The sequence below is a fragment of the Staurois parvus genome, unplaced genomic scaffold (genome assembly GCF_062004578.1).
Source record: "Staurois parvus isolate SC_StPar_1 unplaced genomic scaffold, SC_StPar_1.0 ptg001644l, whole genome shotgun sequence".
NCBI lineage: Eukaryota > Metazoa > Chordata > Amphibia > Anura > Ranidae > Staurois > Staurois parvus.
In genome coordinates, this window is record NW_028319440.1 from 95,788 (window position 1) to 115,675 (window position 19,888).

The 19,888-nt window shown below is 46.1% G+C and overlaps 1 protein-coding gene across 3 annotated transcripts in view; it reads left to right on the forward strand.

Annotated features, from left to right (window-relative positions):
- Positions 1-19,888, forward strand: part of NFAT5 (nuclear factor of activated T cells 5) — a 132,698-nt gene that overhangs the window by 515 nt on the left and 112,295 nt on the right. The gene's annotated exons all lie outside the window — the stretch shown is intronic.

A 19,888-nucleotide genomic window follows, 5' to 3' on the forward strand; every position in this document is an offset into this window, starting at 1 on the left:
CCCAGGGGAGCCGTGCTGTGGGGGGGCTAGGTGTGTGGCGTCTGGAGATTACATTGTAGTCTAGGGGGTTAGGTTGTGTTGTGATTATATTGTAGTTGTGGGGTGATTAGGTTGTAGTGGGGTAAGTAGGTTGTGTTTTGGGGGGATTATGTTGTAGTATGGGGGGGGTTAGGTTGTGACGTAGGGAGAATACATTGTGTTATGGGGTGATTAGGTGTAGTGGGATGTTTAGGTTGTGTTTTGGGGTGATTACATTGTAGGCTGGGGTGATTAGGTTGTAGTGGGGTAAGTAGGTTGTATTTTGGGGGGATTAGGTTGTAGTGTGGGGAGATTACATTGTAGTCTGTGGGGGATTAGGTTGTGTTGTCGGGTGATTAGGTTGTAGTTTTGGGTGATTAGGTTGTAGCGTGGGGAGATTACATTGTAGTCTGTGGGGGATTAGGTTGTGTTGTCGGGTGATTAGGTTGTAGTTTTGGTGATTAGGTTGTAGTTTTGGGTGATTAGGTTATAGTGTGGGGAGATTACATTGTAGTCTGTGGGGGATTAGGTTGTAGTTTTGGGTGATTAGGTTGTAGTTTTGGGTGATTAGGTTGTAGTGTGGGGAGATTACATTGTAGTCTGTGGGGGATTAGGTTGTAGTTTTGGGTGATTAGGTTATAGTGTGGGGAGATTACATTGTAGTCTAGGGGGATTAGGTTGTGTTGGGTGATTAGGTTGTAGTGTGGGGAGATTACATTGTAGTCTAGGGGGATTAGGTTGTGTTGGGTGATTAGGTTGTATTTTTGGGTGATTAGGTTGTAGTGTGGGGAGATTACATTGTAGTCTAGGGGGATTAGGTTGTGTTGTCGGGTGATTAGGTTGTGTCGTGGGGTGATTACATTGTAGTCTGTGGAGATTAGGTTGTAGCGGGGTGTTTAGGTTGTGTTTTTGGGGGATTTGGTTGTAGTGTGGGGAGATTACATTGTAGTCTAGGGGGATTAGGTTGTGTTGAGGGGTGATTACATTGTAGTCTGGTGGGATTTGGTTGTAGTGGGGTAAGTAGGATATGTTTTGGGGGGATTAGGTTGTAGTATAGGGGGGATTAGGTTGTGACATAGGTAGATTACATTGTAGTCTGGGGGATTAGGCTGTTGTGGGGTTATTAGGTTGTGTTGTGCGGTGATTCTTTTTTAGTATTGGGTGATTAGGTTGTAGTGTGGGGAGAATACATTGTAGTCTGGGGTTATTAGGTTGTAGTGGGGTAAGTGGGTTGTGGCATTGGGTGATTAGGCTGTAGTAGTGGGTGATTAGGTTGTAGTAGTGGGTGATTAGGTTGTGACGTGGGGAGATTACATTGTAGTCTGGGGGGATTAGGTTGTTGTGGGGTAAGTAGGTTGTGTTGTGGGGTAAGTAGGTTGTGTTGTGGGGTAAGTAGGTTGTGTTGTGGGGTAAGTAGGTTGTGTTTTGCGGTGATTAGGTTGTGTTGTGGGGTGATTAGGTTGTAGTGGGTGATTAGGTTGTGGCTTGGGGAGATTTGGTTGTGTTGGGAGGTGATTAGGTTGCGGCATGGGGAATTAAGGTGTGATTTAGGGTGATTGTGCTGTAGTGTGGGGTGTTTAGGTTGCCTGGGTGTTTAGGTCTTCGTGTGAGGTGATTAGGTTGTATTATGGACAGAAGACTGATGTTTAATACTTGTGATACGGTACGGATGCACTCACACCATGCGTTCTGGTTTGTGTTACATTGTTCCCGTACATCGTACTGTGCACTGTTTTCTTTTTACCTTTTATTGAAATGCTATGATGAAGAGGACCCCCCCCCCCACCACCTCCGATTTCCCACCACCCTCACACCACTGGCAGGTGCTGACTGTCTCTTCTGGGATTCTTGCAGTATCTTTTTCCTAGTCAATATACAGCTGTCACATGACCCAGCTCTTTCCCATCCTGTCTGCAGGGAAACAGTGGCAGGAGAATCTTGTAGTGCTCTGGTGCTGGTCACGTTAAAAAAAAAAACAGCCTTTGGGATACAGAGTAAAAATAAATAAACTGCTTTAAATTGTTGTATAGATATATTTTTTTATGTTTGGCAATTACATGGTGTGGGTGGATTTCTGCCTGTCACAGGCTGTGTCACGTCTCTCCAGCCTGTGTCTTAGACTAAGAGGGAGGTGAAGCCTCCATCAATCCAGATGTACCATTCCACTCCCACTGTATTTAGCTGGGTAGTGGGCATGAAAAAGGGAGTGGGCTGTCATTTATTCACTGTGTATACGCCCACATGTGTGACTCTGTAGTCACATGGGCTGCTCAGATGTGATAGGGAGGAAATGCTTAGTACAGAACCCCACAGAAAACTGAGCATGTGCAAAGCTGCCAACACTGCTCTGCAAAAATCCCCAGCTGCATTGGGGACATGGACAGGAGGGGAGGCAAAGAATAGCAGGATCAACCAGGTTTTTTCCAGAATACAGAAAACAAATCCCATAATGAGTATAAACTGCATGTAATACAGACATTTTTGAGTTTTTAATGATGTGGGTTAGTGACACTTTAATTACTTGGTGCAACATGTCCAAATTTGGATTTTGTTTTTACCATTTGGCTCACCAGCTGTTTCTTACTGTTCAAACCTTTGAACTTGAACAATTATTGGGCACGTTCCATGGATCAGAATTCCTTGAGTCAAATATTTGGAGCCCCATTTATTGGATACGGTATTCCAACCCTTTATCCCAGGTAACGTGAAAAGCTGTTGAAAGACATATGTAGGCATCAGAGCCTGCCGTTCACCAACGTCTAAAAAAAACGGGCTGAACCCAGAGCCCATTCAACTCCAGAGAAGGTCTACTGCGATGATGGCACGCTGCTCGCTCCCACCCAAGCTTTGCTGTTGGGGGTATGGCTTTGGGTGGCATAGAGCGACGTGCTGTCATTGCAGCAAACCTCGACTAGAGTTGATTATCTTCAGTATGGCCCGTTAGTTGGATTCCTGCACATACCTTTTAACAACTACGTTCTTTGGGCTAAAGGGGATGACTGGTTGGAATACTAGGCCCAATAAGTGGAGCTCCAAATATTTGTCACAATCAGTACTGATTCAGGGAGTGCACCCAAAGACTGTTCAAGTTGAAGGGTTTGACCTCCAACCAAGGTTTATTGCAATGATCGCTCAACGCTGGCCATGATGTGGTGAACCAGGTATAGCTTTAGGTGGCAGTTGCCGGAGTTGAACGTCTTTAGTGTGCAGCTCATTATTTGGATAGTGAAACGCAGTGGGGCAAGAGGGGGCTCCAGGGCCTTTGGCATCCGGCTGATTGCAGGGACTCGGGGAGGATAAAGGCTGGCCTGTGAGTGGTGAAAAAGGTTGGGTTTGCCCAATGTTGTACATAGTATTTTCTATGGAGAAGTTGAATTTAGCTGTTGACATCTAGCAAAGGTTTTACCGCATTTATCAGAAGGATAGAGTAAGTATTGATCAAGAAGGACGTTTTTCTCTGGTAGTGCTTTCTCCTGGAACATCCCCGGGTTTTGGCTTCTGAGGTTCACCTGGTTTGAAATCAGTTTGTTTTTCTTTGGTTGAACCTAATAGACACAATGTCTTTTTTTTTTTAAACCTATGTGGGTGGAGGTGTTGCACCTAGTGACCAATCAGTCTTCAGACCTGCACTGGAATCTGATTGGTTACTGTGAACGACACCTCCAGTTTTGCTGCCCTTCATGTTTATAGAAAGCTCTTATTCAGGGCTGGATAAATCCCCGAAGTCGCATAGCTGATGTAATCAATGACTGCAGTTGTTGCTCAACTTTCTTCAGCCAAAACCAGTTACTGCATAGTTGGGAATTGGAAGAGCTTTTTTTTAGTTGCCTTCTTTCAGCTACTATATCGGCTTCTGAGCCCAGTTCTTCTATGGTCAAAATGTAGTCCACAACTGAATTTACTGGTAGAACCCTGGTTTTTAATAGTTTGACCCTGTACGTTGTAGCGTCAGATGTTCCAATCACCTCAATTGCCACAGGTGTATAAAGCCAAGCACCTAGACATGAAGACTTCTTCTACAAACATTGGTGAAATATTGGGTCGCTCTCAGGAGACTCAGTGACTCCAAGCGTGGTCCCGTGATAGGTGGCCACCTGGGCAATAAGTCCATCCGTGAAATTTCCTTGATAGATATACATACATACATATGCTATATTGCCAAAAGTATTGGGTCGCCTGCCTTTCCACTCACATGGACTTTAATGGCCTCCCAGTCTTAGTCCGTAGGGTTCAATATTGAGTTGGCCCCGCCCTTTCCACTCACATGGACTTTAATGGCCTCCCAGTCTTAGTCCGTAGGGTTCAATATTGAGTTGGCCCTGCCCTTTGCAGCTATAACAGCTTCAACTCTTCTGGGAAGGTTGTCCAAAAGGTTTAGGAGGGTGTCTATGGGAAGGTTGGACCATTCTTCCAGAAGCACATTTGTCAGGTCAGGCACTGATGTCGGGGGAGGAGGCCTGGCTCGCAGTCTCCGCTCTAATTCATCCGAAGAGTGTTCTATGGGGTTGAGGTCAGGACTCTGCAGGCCAGTCAAGTTCCTCCACCCCAAACTGGCTCCTCCATGTCTTTATGGACCTTGCTTTGTGCACTGGTGCGCAGTCATGCTGGAACAGGAAGGGGCCATCCTCAAACTCTTCCCACAAAGTTGGGAGCATGAAATTGTCCAAAATGTTTCCTTAAGAGTTCCCTTCACTGGAACTAGGGGGCCAAGCCCAACCCCTGAAATACAACCCCACACCATAATCCCCCTCCACTAAACTTTACACTTGGCACAATGCAGTCAGGCAAGTACCGTTCTTTGCAACCGCCAAACCCAGACACGTCCATCAGATTGCCAGACAGAGAAGCGTGATTGGTCACTCCAGAGAACATGTCTCTACTACTCTAGAGTCCAGTGGTGGTGTGCTTTACACCACGGCATCCGACGCTTTGCATTGCACTTAGTGATGGAAGGCTTGGATGCAGCTGCTCGTCCATGGAAACCCATTCCATGAAGCTCTCTACGCACTGTTGTTGGGCTCATTTGAAGGCCACACCAAGTTTGGAGGTCTTTAGCTATTGACTCTGCAGACAGTTTGGGACTTCTGCGCACTGTGCGCTTCAGCATGCGCTGACCCCGCTCTGTCATGTGACGTGGCCTACCACTTGGTGGCTGAGTGGCTGTTGTTCCCAGTTGCTTCCACTTTGTTATAATCCCACTAACAGTTGAGCGTGGAATATTTAGTAGCCAGGAAATGTCACGGATGGACTTATTGCCCAGGTGACCACCTATCACGGGACCACGCTTGGAGTCACTGAGCTCCTGAGAGCGACCCATTCTTTCACCAATGTTTGTAGAAGCAGTCTGCATGCCTAGGGGCTTGATTGTATACACCTGTGTCCATGGAGGGGATTGGAACACATTGTTAATATTTCATGTCTGAGGTTTACAATCACTTTAACACTAAAAATATAAATCATATATACCCCTCCCCTATCTCCTTCCATCTCTTTTTTCATATCCCCTTACCCCCCCCCCTCCTCTTCCTACCCGCTCTCAGTTCCCCCTTACTTTTATCCACATATATTTCGTCATAATTGTTTATCCCTTGGGTTTACACGATTTAAAGTGGAACGTCAGTCAGAAAATTAGGTCCTGATAGATGACTTCAGGCTGGCCCCTTTTGCAGGTCTAGCTATGTAAAACATTAAAAATACGTGCCTATACTGTGTACAATCTAGTAATACATTGTCTCACCCTGCTCTGCACGTGCTCAGTTGCTGTCTATTTTTTGGCACTGTCACAAATATGTAAAAGCTAATCTACTGACAGCTGCTGCTACAGACTGCTGCTCAGGGTCTCTGGGCTTCAGCAAAATGGCCGCCTCCAGCAAGAAGAACCAGGAACAATGGCGGAGGCAATTTACAGCACACACTAATTCTGGTAGCATAATAATTAATATGGAATGTATGTTCTTTGCTAAAGAACATTTATTTTGTATCACGTTGTTATGGGGAAAGTTCCACTTTGAATACATAGAAAAATCTGACTATAGCAGAACTTGGGACCTGGATATAGCCCATGTGGAGAAGCAGCGTAAACACCTTACCGGATTGACTCTCCTGCCAGTCTGTATATCATGGTTGGTAAGCATACCGATTGAAATTTAACTTTAACCCCCCTGGCGGTATTCCCGAGTATAGCTCGGGGTTAACTTTCAGTACCAGAGGCGGTAACCCATCCCCCCCCCCCGAGCTACACTCGGGAATACACTGCAGCGTTTCTCCGGGATCCCTATTTCACTTACCTTGTCCTGCGCTCCCACGATGTCCCCCCTGCAGTGTCCCCGGCAATCTCCTCTGGCTGATGCCGGTATCTGTCTTCTGGGTTCCGTTCCCTGCGACGTCGGGACGTACGGGGGACGGAACTGGCGGGAAATTTAAAAATGTCAAAAAGTGACATTCACTAAATCCACTAAAATCACATAGTATAACATTCCTGTATCAAACCATTTCACATACATTTTGTCCCGAGTGCTTTGTCCGGCGCCCTGCCTGCATTTTTACTGTTCTTTCTGCCTGGAAACTGAGAAACGTCCATGGCGTCCAAAAAGCGTCCCTTTAGGTCAGACGCGGTTTTAGACCGGCTAGAGAACAGCGATAGTAAATCAGAACCACTTGCAGAATTGAGTGATAATGATTGGTGGGGGAAATTCCTCATCAGACACTGAAAACGATTCTGCGACTTTGCTCAGCGATGTGCGAACTTGGCGCTCTATTTCACATTTCAGTATTTTTGGTTTGATTATATTATTGAATTAAATTTATTATTATATTATTATTTTTTATGATTATTTATTAAATTATAATTTATGATTTCGTGTTTCAAATTTTATCCTCCCCGGGATGTTTACTAGACTCTTGTTCGGACAGATTTCAGTGAGTTATTCCTAAGAATTACAGGCCTACAATAAAAAAAACGACATATTTCCGTGCAAAAAAATGTTCCGCTTTGAGCACAGAAATACTGACATCATCAGACCACTAGGGAAGTTAACCGATAAACATCTTTTCCTATATAATCCATTGTCTTTGAATGCTGATTTATTTACCAAGTGCTGTGGCCACTATAAATTAGTTATTTAAAAAAATTTAGACAAAATTCTACTGTGTATGGCCAGATTTAGTGTCTTCTATTTCAGCGACAGCTTTTGGGGCCAAATGATTACAGTGACAGAGCAGCATTAGGAGAGGATTTGCTTTTCTTGTAGGAGCAGCAGCTATAGGAAACACGCTATAGGTCATTAGCCTCTGGTACTCCAGGTAGTGTCTGTGTCAGGCTCCACGCACACGGGGTGTTTTGATAAAGCTGGTAACATTAGCTGTGTAAAATCATGTTAAAAACCAGAGGTTTTTTAGCGTTTTTACATTAGTTTTTAGCGGCGTTTTCCTGTGTTTGCGGTTTTTTAGCTTTTTTTTTTTTTTTTTAACCAAAATAGCCTTTCCTGTATATATTTGTATACGTTCCCTAAAAGTTATTGTTGCACGCACTAATTGGGGTTTTTCCCAGAAGTAGAAGCTTTTTATTTTTAGTGAAGTACATGTATCTACTCTGCAAGGTCAGTGATGGCAATTATTTTAAATACCCAATCACATGCACAGGAAATACCAATACCCAATCACGTGCACAGGAAGTACATCATCTGCAATACTTATACCCAAGCGCGTGCACAGGAATTGCATCATGTGCAATAGCCATACCCAATCACATGCACAGGAAGTACATCATCCGCAATACCCATACCCAATCGTGTGCACAGGAAGTACATCATCGGCAATACCCATACCCAATCGTGTGCACAGGAAGTACATCATCGGCAATACCCATACCCAATCGTGTGCACAGGAAGTACATCATCTGCAATACCCATACCCGATCGTGTGCACAGGAAGTACATCATCGGCAATACCCATACCCAATCGTGTGCACAGGAAGTAAATCATCCGCAATACCCAATCATGTGCACAGGAGTAACATCAACCGCAATACCCATACCCAATCGTGTGCACAGGAAGTACATCATCGGCAATACCCATACCCAATCATGTGCACAGGAAGTAAATCATCCGCAATACCCAATCATGTGCACAGGAGTAACATCAACCGCAATACCCATACCCAATCGTGTGCACAGAAAGTACATTATCGGCAATACCCATACCCAATCGTGTGCACAGGAAGTACATCATCGGCAATACCCATACCAAATCGTGTGCACAGGAAGTACATCATCGGCAATACCCATACCCAATCGTTTGCACAGGAAGTACATCATCGGCAATACCCATACCCAATCGTGTGCACAGGAAGTACATCATCGGCAATACCCATACCCAATCGTGTGCACAGGAAGTAAATCATCCGCAATACCCATACCCAATCGTGTGCACAGGAAGTACATCATCTGCAATACCCAATCACATGCACAGGAAGTACATCATCCGCAATACCCATACCCAATTACTACGGATGCACAGATACTGATGTTGGTGAGTATTTTCTCCCAATACCTTACTCCTACTTTGCGGTGCGATTTGCATTAATTTATGCAAATTGCACCACAAAGATTAGCATGAGATTCCTGTCCAAATCACATGGGGTTTTGCCACTGCTTCTGTGTGAAAGCAGGCTTGTCATAGCCCGAGATCACACAGGAGCGGAGCGGGAATCCTCCCTGCAGGTATCCTGTGTTGAGTCTCAGTGGTAAGAGAGGAGAGAAAGTGGCGGGGGTTTAAAATCCCCCCCACTTTCTTTCCTCTCCTTGCAGTGATGACAGTTTGGGCTAGAAGACCTTTGATTGGTCAGCACCATCACATGAACGGTACTGACCAATCAAATGCCGTCTACACCATACCTGTGGTATCCCTCTAGAAGCTGGAAGTTACTGAAGTAGACCTCGTTACTCCAGTGATCTCCACTTGCTCGGCATGGGTACTGTTCAGGGAATTCTTTGCATTTCCTGAATGAATCCAAAGTGTTCACTGATTGGTCAAGGTGGGGTGGTGATGTCACACTCTCCACCTCGTCCAGTCAGTGATAACTAATTCGGTTGCTAAGAGTTGCGGTTCTTTCACTGTACGTTGTGCTCTTTGCCAGAAGTCAAGCCCTGAATATTTGGATGTCAGCTAGTTGGTGTTATCTATTTATAGTAAGAAAATTGTGACATTGTAGATTGCAAGCCCTTTAATGTTATCTCTTGTTATCTCCTTTCTTTGTTTTATATACACATATCTGTTTGCGAGATGCATGCACAGTGGTTGGACTGGTTTAGCACAGGAGGCTGTGATTGACTGCATCTGTAGATATGTACGCTATCCAGATATTTCGACCCAAGCAATAAATGCCACAGTCTCCTTCAAAGCAGAATTTCCTTTCTGAATAGTTTACAGTTCAATAGTTGAAAGTGCATATTTATTTCTCAGATGACTGGCTTGCTGCTTTCACGCTGGAAGTTCCGAAGTGATCTCGTTTAGCTAGTTCTGCGTAGTACAAAATTAACTTGTAAAGTATTTGAGGTCTTCATTGCCTTTGCTCTGGTTGTTTCTCATAACCTGCTACCTAGAAAAGGTTTGACCCATCCTAAGTGGATTCCTTGCCTTTGGGTACCTATATCAAAATCGGTCATTTAATGATTTACCATTTTCATGGCACGGAGTGTTTCTGTGCTGCTTTGTGTCTTATTAGCTGAATAGTAGCTCTAGAAAAGGGTTTACGTCCAATGTGGAAAATGTCTCTGATTCTAAAGCTGGCCACACCTAGATCTGAGGTTTTCATCCAGGGTTCCATGGGCATCTAGGGTTCCTCCAGTGGTTGCTAGGGTTTCCTTGAGCAGTGGCAGATTTGTGACCAGCAATGTAAGGGGGTACTTTTCCACTGACCTATTGTTAAGGGAGCCTTTCTCAGTCAGAGTTCCATAAAACCCTAGGGTTCCTCCAGAGATTGCTAAGGATTTCTTGAGCAGTGATGGATTAAACTCTCACTTGATGGTGTCTGCATAGTTCTGGCACCAATACCGCTTGGCAGAGCCAACGGCATGAGACCAGTGGCACTAAGTTATCTGCCTCTAAGGGAGGGCGTTCTTTCCATTGACCGCCAATGTAAGGAGCGGTCTTTCCATTGACCGCCAATGTAAGGAGCGGTCTTTCCATTGACCGCCAATGTAAGGAGCGGTCTTTCCATTGACCGCCAATGTAAGGAGCGGTCTTTCCATTGACCGCCAATGTAAGGAGCGGTCTTTCCATTGACCGCCAATGTAAGGAGCGGTCTCTCCATTGACCGCCAATGTAAGGAGCGGTCTCTCCATTGACCGCCAATGTAAGGAGCGGTCTCTCCATTGACCGCCAATGTAAGGAGCGGTCTCTCCATTGACCGCCAATGTAAGGAGCGGTCTCTCCATTGACCGCCAATGTAAGGAGCGGTCTCTCCATTGACCGCCAATGTAAGGAGCGGTCTCTCCATTGACCGCCAATGTAAGGAGCGGTCTCTCCGCTGACCGCCAATGTAAGGAGCGGTCTTTCCGCTGACCGCCAATGTAAGGAGCGGTCTTTCCGCTGACCGCCAATGTAAGGAGCGGTCTTTCCGCTGACCGCCAATGTAAGGAGCGGTCTTTCCGCTGACCGCCAATGTAAGGAGCGGTCTTTCCGCTGACCGCCAATGTAAGGAGCGGTCTTTCCGCTGACCGCCAATGTAAGGAGCGGTCTTTCCGCTGACCGCCAATGTAAGGAGCGGTCTTTCCGCTGACCGCCAATGTAAGGAGCGGTCTTTCCGCTGACCGCCAATGTAAGGAGCGGTCTTTCCGCTGACCGCCAATGTAAGGAGCGGTCTTTCCGCTGACCGCCAATGTAAGGAGCGGTCTTTCCGCTGACCGCCAATGTAAGGAGCGGTCTTTCCGCTGACCGCCAATGTAAGGAGCGGTCTTTCCGCTGACCGCCAATGTAAGGAGCGGTCTTTCCGCTGACCGCCAATGTAAGGAGCGGTCTTTCCGCTGACCGCCAATGTAAGGAGCGGTCTTTCCGCTGACCGCCAATGTAAGGAGCGGTCTTTCCGCTGACCGCCAATGTAAGGAGCGGTCTTTCCGCTGACCGCCAATGTAAGGAGCGGTCTTTCCGCTGACCGCCAATGTAAGGAGCGGTCTTTCCGCTGACCGCCAATGTAAGGAGCGGTCTTTCCGCTGACCGCCAATGTAAGGAGCGGTCTTTCCGCTGACCGCCAATGTAAGGAGCGGTCTTTCCGCTGACCGCCAATGTAAGGAGCGGTCTTTCCGCTGACCGCCAATGTAAGGAGCGGTCTTTCCGCTGACCGCCAATGTAAGGAGCGGTCTTTCCGCTGACCGCCAATGTAAGGAGCGGTCTTTCCGCTGACCGCCAATGTAAGGAGCGGTCTTTCCGCTGACCGCCAATGTAAGGAGCGGTCTTTCCGCTGACCGCCAATGTAAGGAGCGGTCTTTCCGCTGACCGCCAATGTAAGGAGCGGTCTTTCCGCTGACCGCCAATGTAAGGAGCGGTCTTTCCGCTGACCGCCAATGTAAGGAGCGGTCTTTCCGCTGACCGCCAATGTAAGGAGCGGTCTTTCCAATGACCGCCAATGTAAGGAGCGGTCTTTCCATTGACCGCCAATGTAAGGAGCGGTCTTTCCATTGACCGCCAATGTAAGGAGCATTCGTAGCACTGACCTCCATTGTAGGGAGCAGTCTTTCCACTGACGACCAATGTAGGAGCATTCTCCCCACTGACCACCAATTTAGGCGCATTCTTCCCAATTTTTCTTTATTAAAAGTATTGCAATCAATAAACATAAAACAATATACAGAATATACATAAATAATTATACATATTTACACAAAAACTAAAATATAGCAAAATCTGCTGTCAGACAAAAGCAAACCTCTCAGAAATGAACATGTCATAACTGGGGGCAAATAAATCTTACTGCAACTCACATCACTACACCAGACATCAAACCTGAGAGGTCAAGAAACAACCCCGCCCCCATTATGCATGCAGCCCTTCTTCAGAAAGAAGATCTCAACCAACAAAAACTAAGGGGGTGAAAAGATTAGCATAAGAAAAGAGCCCCTCACCCAGAGATGGATAGTTCACCAACTCAGATCTGATATTCCTCCACGCCATTATCCAGACCACCTGAGGCTCCCTGTCCTTCTCAAGACCCCAAATCTTCCCAACCTCACTCAAAATACTGTGTACCACCACCTCAACAGGGAAGACTTTCTTGGCACCGTGCATTCCACGCAAAGTAATGCACAACTATACTAACTAAAAAATGTATCTAAATCAAAATCCCAGTGACTCTGGAATGCCCCGTACACCAACTCTGCATAACTCATGCAATAGAGAAAGGTGATGCCTAGGAACATTCTTCCCACTGATCACCATAATTGGCACCTTTGGGGAGCGGGTACCCGAAATTGACAGGTATCCGCTCCCACTTCTGCTGTGATCACCTAGGCCAGTGGTCGGCAAGCTGCGGCTCGCGAGCCACATGCGGCTCTTTACACGCTTTAATGCGGCTCTTGTGGGCCGGGCGCCCGCTCCCCTCCCTCCTCTCGGGCGGCAGGGACTCTGCAGCGTGATCCAAAAAAAAAACAGCCAGGGCAGCGCGCTCAAATGCAATGATTGGCCAGTCTCGCTGCCACTCACATCCTGATAGCCAGTGATTGGCTGTCAGGATGTGTGTAGGCGGGGCAGCGTGACGAACGTGAGAGGAGCTAGGCTCCTCTCACAGTCCGCCCTGAAGACCGGAACGGCGCGGGAAAACGGCGAGAGGAACGTGCGGAGCAAAGGTAAGTGAATTGACACAGGGGGGACTTGGCTTACTACTTGCTACTTACCGTATTTATTCGAGTATAACGCGCAAAATTTTCAACCAAAAAAAGAACTCAAAGTTTGGGTGCGCGTTATAAACGAGGGTTGGTGTGGGGTGACGCGGTGGCGGCCGATCCATTGAGGGCGCAGGCGCAGGCTCTCACTGTACGCGAAGAAAAAAAAAACGTCCCCTGTGCCGGCCCCGCCCCTTTAAGCAGGGGATCGTTTTTTTTTTCTACGTCCCCTTGTCGCGTACAGTGGGCGGCCCGAACTGGCGAGATGCACTGGTGGGGTGACGCAGTGGCGGCCGGTCCATTGAGGGCGCATGTGCTCACAAGAAAGAAGAAGAAAAAACGTCCCCTGTGCCTCTTCATTTCGTATGGTCGCTTCTTCATTTCCTTTCCTCACCCACGCGTTACGGTAAGCATTGCTGTTTTGCTGTGTTCTTCATTTGATAATCATATTCAGTGTTCATATTATTTATTGATATACTGGTACCCGTTAGATGGCAACTCAGGGAATCAAGAGAAAACGTTCTGCATATGACGCTTCATTCAAGCTCAAAGTTGTTGGTCATGCTGAAATTCACGGAAATCGAGCAGCTAGCCGAGAATTCACTGTACCAGAGACGAATGTTAGAGAATGGAGAAAACAGAAAGTCGTCCTGAAAGATATGAATAAAAGCAAAAAAGCACAACGAGGGAGACAAGCCATGTACCCAGACATGGAGAAGGAACTTTATGAATGGATCATTGACCAAAGAAGTAGTGGGTACATTGTCACATCACTCCACATTAGACTTCAAGCCCAAAAGTTTTGCAAAGATTCAACCTTCAAAGCCTCTAATGGATGGACACAAAAGTTTATGAAAAGGCATGGACTTGTAATACGCCAGAAAACAAAGATAGCGCAGAAGCTGCCAAATGATTTAGCAGAGAAGATCACTTCATTCCATACCTTTATAATCAAACAACGCAAGCAGATTCATTTTGAAATTTCACAGATAGGCAATATGGATGAGACCCCCATGTGTTTTGACCTACCAGGCAACAGGACAATTGACAGCAAAGGGAAGCACACAGTCCAGATTAAAACCACAGGCCATGAGAAAACTCATTTTACGGTTGCGTTATCCTGTATGGCAGACGGTTTTAAACTTAAACCAATGGTGATTTTTAAAAGAAAGACTATTCCAAAAGGAGTTAAATTTCCACCAGGTGTCGTGATCCATTGTCATCCTAAAGGATGGATGGATGAGAAGGGCATCATTTTATGGTTAAATAAAGTTTGGAATACTAGACCAGGCGCACTACTGAAGAAATCCATGCTTGTATGGGACCAGTTCCGCTCACACCTGACAGACACTGTGAAAGACAAACTGAAAAGTCTAAAGACATTTCAAGCTGTGATTCCAGGTGGACTAACCTCTATTCTTCAGCCACTCGATGTTGTTTTAAACAAACCCTTCAAAGACAGAGTCAGGGAAAAGTGGATTACCTGGATGAAATCCGAAGACAAAGAATTGACTGCAAAAGGAAACCTCAAGAAACCTGGCCTATCTCTCGTGACATCTTGGATTAAAACATCATGGGAAGACATGCCAAAAGAAATGATCATCAAGAGTTTTTTAAAAACAGGCATCAGCAATAAACTGGACGGCACAGAAGACGACCTGCTGTGGAATTCAGACTCAGAAGAAAGCGAAAGCGAAGAAGCTGGAGAAACAGATGTTCCTGCCAACTGGGACACTGATGATACATTAACTCTAGAAGAATGGGAACAACTCTTTAGTGTATCTGATGATGATGAATCTGACTTTGAAGCATTTTAAATAAATATTGTTACCGGTAATTTTATTTCGGTATTGTGTTTACCTTGTCAATAAATGATTTTTATCATGGCCGCACGTGTTCAACAACGTTTGTCAATTACAATGCTTGGTCTGAGCCGAGGAAAAGTGAAACAAAAATTTTATACCGATTTTTAATCGAAAATTAGGGGTGCGCATTATACACGAGTGCGCGTTATACTCGAATAAATACGGTACTTACTACTACTATATAAGGGATGAATTAATATGGGGGATGAATTACTATATGGGGGATGAATTAATATGGGGGATGAATTACTATATGGGGGATGAATTACTATATGGGGGATGAATTACTATATGGGGGATGAATTACTATAGGGGGGATGAATTACTATAGGGGGGATGAATTACTATAGGGGGGATGAATTACTATATGGGGGATGAATTACTATGGGGGATGAATTACTATATGGGGGATGAATTACTATATGGGGGATGAATTACTATATGGGGGATGATTTACTATATGGGGGATGAATTACTAATGAAAATAAATTTCAATCGTGGTTTTGGCGAGATTTGGCTCAGTTGAAAAAAAAGGTTGCCCACCACTGACCTAGGCAATCGGGAGCGGAAGTTGTCTTCCACCCCCCTCCCTCCCCGTAGTCTTCTGGGACACATGACAGGTCCCAGAAGACTACGGGACCACTCCGAAAACGCTGCGCTACTCGCATATGTGCAGCAGGCACCCGGCTGTGACCGCTTGTGTGACTGCTGAAGATGCCGGCGGCGGGAGTGGCTGTTTTTTAAAGGTCGGCAGGTACAATTTTTGTAGCTGCTGACTTTTATTTTTTTACAGTGTGACTGGAACTCTGCTCTAACTCTGCCTGCGAACGCGTTTAATTTGGTTGCTATGATTTTTCACTTCACATCATTGCATTTTCTACTTAAAGCGGTAATAAACCCAAAAGCAAACATCTATTATATTTCAGCTTATCAATTCTTAGATGTGGTGGTTGCATTAGGTTTCTTTTCTTTTCTCTCTTTTTTTTTTTTTTTAGGCTTTTTTTTCATCTGGTGATCCAGCCAGTAAGTCTTTTGTTTTGCAACAGAGCAAGCTCTCCTACAGATGTAGAAGTTAAAAGGCTGAGACAAACCATTTACCACTGACAGGGGTGCTTACAATGATCAGCTTTTATTTATGTGAAAGCTTTATCCCAAAATGAACAAAACTGTTTGCTGTAACTGCAGTGTGAGCTGGATTTCGGCTTCAGTTTGTTAGTGTATCTAAATCTGCTAGTACATCTAACACTTCCCTCCCCCTGACTGAGGGCAGGTTTGCCTGGAGGGAGCCCACCCCCCCTCAAGGGCATTGGGTGTCCAGTGCGCCCCTGTGCCTTTTAAGGAGGAGTGGACTCCCTCCAGGCTAACCTGCCCTCAGTCTATCAATTATTATACATGTGCTTCTACTATGGAGGCTCTCAAAATTATAGAGCTAGGACTGCAGAAAATAATGGGGTGCCGTGAAGAGGCTCTGCAGCTTACTCATGTATTTACAAATGTGTGCAAACGAAACCCCTTTTTTTAAACACAAACACAAGATGTGCATGCTCAAGCAACTGATCAGCAGATTACATTGCTAAAGTCTGCACACCCAGCAGGAAGGAACTTACACATCTAAAAGGGAAGCCAGGGATGTGTTCTTTCATATAAAGCCCAGGCTCTAGAACACGGGTGTCAAAATGGCGGCCCTCCAGTTGTTGCCAAACTACAAGTCCCATGAGGCATTGCAAGATTGACAGTCACCAGCATGACTCCCAAAGGCAGAGGCATGATGGGACTTGTAGTTTTTCAACAGCTGGAGGGCTGCCAGTTTGACACCTGTGTCCTAGTGAATGGCTGTGGTGGGGGAGGGGGGGAGGATGTGTGCAGAAGACTACTCATTGGAGGAAAGAAATCTGAGTTCCCAGCAAGGCTAGAGAACTGACCATGCCATGCTCTCCTGGCAGGGGCATGATGGGACTTGTAGTTTTTCAACAGCTGGAGGGCCGCCAGTTTGACACCCCTGCTCTAGACCATGGGTGTCAAATTGGCGACCCTCCAGTTGTTGCCAAACTACAAGTCCCATGAGGCATTGCAAGATTGATAGTTACCAGCATGACTCCCAAAGGCAGAGGCATGATGGGACTTGTAGTTTCACAACAGCTGGAGGGCCGCCAGTTTGACACCCCTGTTCTAGAGGTATCTGAATTATTTGGCACTTCCAGGTTCTCTTCCAGCCGCATGCTATGGTTGGTCCCTCTTGCTGGTTTGTATCATTGCTGGACAAGTGAGGCGGCAGGGCACCCCCGACAAAGTGTCTTTTTTTTAATTGCACAGTATTTTTCCTGGAATCTCTTCATAGTCTGATTGGAATGTTCAGATGGAGAATGATTGAAGGTCTTGCCTTTCCTGGAGAATATCCTGCTCCAGCATCCTTTTTCATTGGAATTCAGAGCTTTATTTAGTAGAATCGGCCCCCTCTGTGTCTTCTATTGAGATATACAACCATAAAGCCATGATGTCGATTTGGCGTTTTTTCACCTGTATGATGAATCTGGTTGTAATGACATTGCTGGATCTTGTGGATAGACAATTTGCCTGCAAGCAGGTTTGGCAGTTAGTGGTGTTAAAACCAAAGGCAAACATTTATTATATTGCAGATTACCAATTCTTAGTTGTGGTGGCTGCATTAGTTTTCCTTTTTGGGCTTGATTTGTTTTTTGTTTCCACTTGGTGATCTGGCCACTGAGTCTGTTTTCAAAAGAACGAGCTCTCCTGCAGATGTAATCGTTACAGGAATGAGGCAAACCATTTACCTACAAAAACTGTAGCTGCTGACTTTTAAAAAACAGCCACTTACCTGTCCCTCGGTCCCGTGGTGTGTCCCCCGCAGCCCGTTTCACCGGCCATTCTGTATTCCAGGAGGCCGGCATCTTCAGTGTGGGCACCCGGCTGTGACAGCTTAAGGATTCACACCCGGGTACCCACTGCACATGCGTGAGTAGCGCTGCGCTTCATGAATGGTCCTGTAGTCTTCTGGGACCTGCCACGTGTCCCAAAAGACTTCAGGGAGGGAGGACACCTTCCGATCACCTAGGCGATTGGACCTGAAGTGGCTGTCAAATTGGGGTACCCACCCCCCAAAGGTGCCAATCCTTAATGGGGAGTCCTTAAAGCGGAACTTCCCCTTTTGGGTGGAGCTCCGCTTTAACCTGTCTAACAGTATGCGTTAAAAACGGGTTTAGATTGCACACATTTGCAAATACATGCATAAGCTACAGAGCTTCGTCATGGTACCCCGATATTCTGTAGTTCCTAACTAAAAATTTTGAGACCCCCCCCCCCATAGTAGAGGCACAGTCATTGACAGCCTCTGTTCCTGTGAGCTGTGTGAAGGGGGGGGTGTTCCTTCCATCCAATCAGCTCTCAGAGCTCTTGTACCGTGTATAACCACTGTTCTCCGCCCCCTGCTTTTCAGAGCGGACAGATCCTGTGTAAATTCTGCACTTTGAATGGATGTAGAGGACGTCTGTCCCCTACATCCAAAGTGCAGAATTTACACAGGATCTCTCCGCTCTGAAAAGGAAGGGGCGGAGAACAGCTGTAGATAAACAGCTACAACTTATGTAGGATGATTTGTTTTATCTCTGTGTATTATCTGAAGCCAAACACTTCATTGGGTATTTGTAAAGGTTTACAACCACTTTACCTCTGGGATGGGTATTGAAGAGCACATCTAATAGCAGGTGTGAATGCACCCTTATCTGTTACTATAGATCCTGGCTCTACTCTCAAGGGCATTCACTCTTCCTGATATCTTCGCTTTGCATGCAGAGAAGCGGCAGCTCCAGGGGACTCACAGTAAGGGAGCATTGAACCATCTTTGCAATGCAAAGGCAGGGCTTGGTTTTCTCTGCTGCGGTTCCAGGCCTCGCCGTCCGCATCGTGGCTTTGCACGCGGCATGGAGTTGGAGGGTAGTATAAGCCCATGCAGTAACGTGACTTGTGAGGTCACCCAGAGGACTGGATCTAGTGGTTTCCCTTGGAAGTAACACAATTTGATTGCAGACCCAGTGCCAGCTGCTTGAAAACCCTTGGCAGGTCCATTCACGTGGGTGCCAGGACTGTGGTCGGAGTTATTTTTGGGTACAGATGCATTGTGTACGCTGATCCCGTCAACACGATGAGAAAGGTGGAGAGGAGGGGGACGAGAGAAACATTTTAACACTCGGCACGTGAAGCTAAGCCGGCGTTTTCATGTCACAGGACCCGGGAGAAACTGTGTTCGTATTTGCATCATATTAATCCAGCCTCAGGCTTCCCTCATAGGTCGCAAACTCCATTATAAGCTCGGTCTGACGTAGGTTTAAATTCCAAAGTATCTTAGCAGCCGAGAAAAATGCCGTCTCCAGCATAGAGGCTATTACAGGGCCCTCGCTCCTCCAATGCCCTGTAGAGGACGGGGAACAAATGCCCTACGAAGGACGGCATGTCTGCTTTAACCCGTGTACCGCCATAAGGGATGCCGTGCAGCAAGAAACCCCAAAGACCACTAAGGCGACCATAGACGTGCCTACAGGAACTCGTGTGCCCTCAACCACTTCAATACCGGGCACTTTTACCCCCTTCGTGCCCAGACCTGAATGAAAATTGCGCCATCATGCAACACTGTACCCATATGACATTTTTATCATTTTGTTTCACACAAATAGAGCTTTCTTTTGGTGGTATTTAATCACTACTGGGTTTTTTATTTTTTGCACTATAGATGAAAAAAGAGTGAACATTTTTGAAAAAAAAAGGTTTTCTTTGTTTCTATTATAGATTTATGCAAACAGGTAATTTTTCTCCTTCATTGATGTGTGTTGATGAGACTGCACTGATAGGTAGCACTGATGGACATTAATAGGCAGCACTGACAGGCACTGATAAGGCAGCACTGATAGGCTGCACTGATGAGGTGGCACTGGTGGGCATTGATGAGGAGGTACTGATAATGCGGCACTGATAGGCAGCAATGATGGGCACTGATAGGCTGCACTGATGAGGTGGCACTGGTGGGCATTGATGAGGAGGTACTGATGATGCGGCACTGATAGGCAGCACTGATGGGCACTGATAGGCTGCACTGATGAGGTGGCACTGGTGGGCATT